The sequence below is a fragment of the Hevea brasiliensis genome, chromosome 4 (assembly GCF_030052815.1).
Source record: "Hevea brasiliensis isolate MT/VB/25A 57/8 chromosome 4, ASM3005281v1, whole genome shotgun sequence".
Lineage (NCBI taxonomy): Eukaryota > Viridiplantae > Streptophyta > Magnoliopsida > Malpighiales > Euphorbiaceae > Hevea > Hevea brasiliensis.
This window is the reverse complement of record NC_079496.1, coordinates 9,864,269-9,869,186: the sequence shown is the minus strand read 5'-3', so window position 1 is coordinate 9,869,186 and position 4,918 is coordinate 9,864,269.

Sequence of the window (4,918 nt, the reverse complement as noted above, 5' to 3'; positions counted from 1 at the left end):
TTGTATCTCCCCAGGCTCATGACCGGGTGTTCGAAGCATTTCCGAACGCTTCATCTCCTTTACTTTCCGGGAGATCTGTCTTTCCTTCTTCCGCTTCCTAGAACCCTCACCACCCGCCATACCTGTACAAAGAAAAGGTTAGTGAGATCGCTAAGGTCGTGAGAACTGAGATATAGAAAATACCAATACCGAGGTCAGAGAGCGGAAGTTCGCGGTCTTAGCCGGTGAGCAATTGAATAGTCCAATGGTGCAGCTCGGCAGTCACCGCATCCAAACAAGAATACTTTTGAGTGGCGGCCTGACTCTTCAGATCCATCACTATTAAGCTTTCCTCCTGACTCAGGGTAATGTGCTTCGGAAGCAAGGGCCCCTGGTACCACCAGCTACGGGGAAAGTCCTCAAAGCAGCTCGGATCTTTGCTCCTCAGAATGAAGAAACGGTTCTTCCAATTCTTAAGGGATGAGGCGGATCGGAAAGAGCCCGCAATGAGGCTTCGCTGAAAGAACCAGTGTTCGTCATCCTTTGGCGAGTTAGTGCATGCGGCTCGGCGAACACTTTAGCCGTGAGTCCGATTCCCTTAGATCGGCATAGACCTCGGAAGGCTACCAAGATCCGCCACGAGTTAGGGTGAATTTGAGCAATGCACGCTCGGTGAAGTTTTAGGACCTCCTTATAGAAATCGTCTAGAGGGAACCTCAGACCGGCCTTTAACTGTTCCTCGTACACCATAACCATGTCATTCTCTTCAAAGGAGTGATCGACACGAAGATCGCCGTGGCACTTGATTAGCTCGTACGAATCAGGCCGAATGTTGTATTCTTGGCTAAACGATTGCAGATCGGATTCTCGAAGAACCGACGGTAGCTCGTCTATAGGAGAGTCTCTCTCCACTGAAGAAGGTGCGAGCCTTGATGGTATGACCCGCCCCGAGTTGGAGCGGAGGCCACAGGAGGTTCTTGTTGAACGCTTGGCCCGACTGCCTCTTCTTCATCAGACGATGACCACGAGAACTGAATGGAAGGAGGGCTCCCCGCTCTCTGACCTTCGGCACCGCTCATTTTCAAAAGAAATAAAGAACTTAAACAAAAAAGAAGATCAAAGCCCTTACCGAGTCGATCGTCGGAAGAACTTGAGAAAGCGAGAGAACTTCGAAGTTGTGAGCAGGGGATTGAAAATGGAATGAGAGAACAACTGGCTAACCCTCCCACCCCTATTTATACTAGTCCGAGCATTTAATGCTCGCGAGGTTCTAGGCAACGCATCGATTGGTGGGACTCGACAGCTATTCAGACACTTCTCTCAAATATTCGAATGTTCCGAGATCGGTTAATTGGAGATCGGCATAATAAGTTGAATATTTTGATCAGTTAAGTGTCATTCAGGTAAAGAACCAGATCGGATAATCACATTAGAGATCGAAAATAATCAATGCAAAAATAATAATAAGATGATAATCGACAAAATGAAGTCTTTATTTCCAAAAGTTCGGATTACATCATTTGGGCGATCTCTAGGGATCGGATTACAATAAAGTTCTAACTACATCATTTGGGCGATCTCTAAGGATCAGAATACATTGGAGATCTGATCTAAGGATCAGTTTATAACTGATCCCAAGGATACTGCCGCCGATCGGAACTTAATTCGCTGTCGGAGCACCCAATGTGGGAGGAAATCGCTGTCGGAACACTCAATGTGATGAGAAGCCGAATGAACTCAGTTGAGCGACTCGAGATCGGTACAACCAAGGTCCGCAACACAGATCGGTCAAATCCAGTTCTCTCACCATCGTTAGTTAGGGTTATGCGATCACCGGGATCATAAATTTTCAGCCGGTGGTTAAAGAAGCTCATCAGAAAGGGATCAAAAATCACAATCATGGCCGGAACTTTCACCGGAGCAGCTAGAACAGGGCAAGTAAGAAGGAAGAGAGGAGAATCGGATGAAGGAAATGTCTCTGTTGTCAGGGGTATATATAGGGGAAAACGAGCATTTATTGCTAAGCAGAAAACGAAGCGGACGCTTCGGGAATCGAGGGACAATTAATGCTTTGACCAGACCGGACCTGAAGAAGGGAAAAGATCGGAATAGTAGATCGGAAGGTGGGAGACCAGCATGAAAGGTCGGAAAGAACATGTGAAAGAGATCAGAAAGAGGAGGGATCGGTAGGCAAAAAGAATAAGACAAATCCCAATAACCGTCGTCAGAATCAGAGCCGAGGTAGTTAAGGCGTTGCAAACGAGATCTCCACCGCACGCCTAAGAATCGCCTTAATCTTGGACAGTGCCGTGGTATGTCATGACAGTCCTGTACATTCCAATCTCCACCGTTGATCCCACTTGTAAGGACAAACCCAGAACCCTTAGATCAAGAGAGAAGACGATAATACCAGCGTCTTTCGCTCTTAGCCCTCAGATCGTTCCGGACAAGGAAATTTGGACCGTCAGATGGAAAGAAGAAAAGGACAAATATTATGAAGAGTGATCTCAACCATTCATTTTGATTCTCTTTAATTCCTGAACCTCCGATCATGTCCTTCGAAATCTTGACCCTCCATCTCCCTCAAAATAAATCCTGACCCTTCACGAAGAGCACCCGATTCCTATAAATACCTGCATAAAAACTGTTCAAGGGACGGACGGAAAAATAGACAAGAGGCTGTTATTATAGCAGAGGAACTCAAAGTTCATTTAGTTTGTTACTCGCTACTTAGAAGTGTCGATTAAAAAGACTTTTGAAACTAGTTTTCTGAAGTGTTTTCTTGAAGAGATTCTGAATACTGGAACTCTACATTTCCAGTTTTTTCATTATCTGGTCATACTCTCACTTTCTGCCTTTTATCATCTCTGTTTTCACTGTCCAAGCTCAACTTCATATCACTCGGTTCTTTCTATCTTGATCTGATCGCATTTTAGCTAAGTACCCTCCAGTTCACGAAGAACACCACCCTCAGGCCAATCAATCCGTTGCCTTATCACCATTCGACACCCCATAGTTATTTCAATAAAATTGGCTCCTTACAGGTAAGAGCTCAGTTTTATTAAGTGCCTATATTTACTTTCCGCATTTTCTTTGTTCTTCTTACATCTGTGACTTTCTTCAAGATTACTTTTGCACAAACGATCCCTAAAGAATGACACTCCCAAATCATCTCTTTAGTGATCAGTTCATTTTTATTAATCTTTATCATTTCTGAAAGCAAGTTTTCAAACTCCTAGTAGTATGTAAATGGTTGGGTAAACGTAGGTAACTGCAACTTAGAGGTCTCTTTTAAAAGAAAAAAAATGAATAACACGTCAGGAAGATAGCCAAACTATTAGGCTGACGTAAACAGCAATTCGGCAAGATGTCATAAAGCGAAATAGAACCAAAGTAAACAAAACAGAATAGATCGGATGTTAATAGATTTGGTAAAATGACTACATGAAAAGGTCGATGAATCAAGTCTAGTGTTCCCGTTCGATCCACAGGTATCCGAAACCTTATCCCGGCATTTTTGAATGCGTAATTCTTAGTTTTAGGTTCTTAGGACCCGTGGCGTGGTTAAATTTTTAAAGGTCGGAAAAGTCTTTGTCGAGTCCGTCAAAATAGAAGAGGTCGGAAGAGTCCTTATCCTATCCTTGCCTAAAAGTTTTAAATCAACAGTTAAAGGAGATCAGAGGAGAGTTCTTATCTGGTCTCCAACCCGAAATCCCAATAAAAGAAGATCGGAGGAGAGTTCTTATCCGGTCTCCAATCCAAAAATCTCAATACTCTTAAACGAGATCGGAGGAGGGTTCTTATCTGGTTTCCAGTCCAAAATTTTAATGAACCATTAAAGGAGATCGGAGGAGAGTTCTTATCCGATCTCCGATCCAAAATTTTTAATACATATTTAAAGGGATCGGAGGAGAGTTCTTATCCGGTCTCCAATTCAAAACCCCAATAAATATTCAAAAGAGATCGGAGGAGAGTTCTTATCCGATCTCCAAATCAAATTTTAATAAATATGCAGAATAATCTCGCAAGCAAAAGACATAACTCAACTTCAACTCACTAAGGTTGTCTCATTTACTTATGTATCTGGGTAATCCAAATGGTGAGAAAGCAAATATTCCCCTATATCAGAAGGGTAACATATTCATTCGAGCCTTCCTAATTATCAAATTTGAAAGTGTAAAGTTAAATCTACTTACCTTTGTTAAGGGACGAGGTGAGGTGCCTAACACCTTCCCCACCCGTTTACGAACCCCGAACCTAGAATCTCTGTCTTGAAGTGGTTTCATTTTTAATTTATTTCCCCAAATGGTTTTCTTTAGTTTCCCTCAAAACTAAGGTGGCGACTCCTCACTCTTTCCCACTTCGGTGAGTGATCGTCCAGGCGACCGCAAAATCCCATTGCGACAGCTTGGCGACTCCACTGGGGACATAGGTACCCCGGTCTAGTGGTCCAAAAGTAGATTTAATTTTGTCCGATCAAATTTTGCCCTATCAAATTATAGTTAGATAGGCTCATTCGGCGATGTTGTATGCGTTAATTATTATTGCTGCTAACTATTTTGTTTGTTTTACCTGTCCTATTCCTTACAGTGCTCTTCCTTTCAAAAAAGGGAAAAAAGGGAAAAATGGAAAAACAAAATCCCCCTAAATTGGGAAGAGGTAAAGGTGTCCCTTCACACACTGAACACTCACACAATGTCCTCACACACTATGGTCCTAACCCGGGCTTTCTTACCCTTTTAGGAAAGTAGGAGGGGGTCATGTAGCGATGCAGTGGGTTTTACCCCGTTAGTATCCGTGAAGGCTTCTGCTCAAATTGAAACTCATTCTATTCACCGTGATACCCGTGGAATTTTCCGATAATATCATGAGGGTAGAATGGGGCTCTCACATTCTGATGGGGCAATTTGGGAACCTGTGGCTTTTAGGAAAATAGATC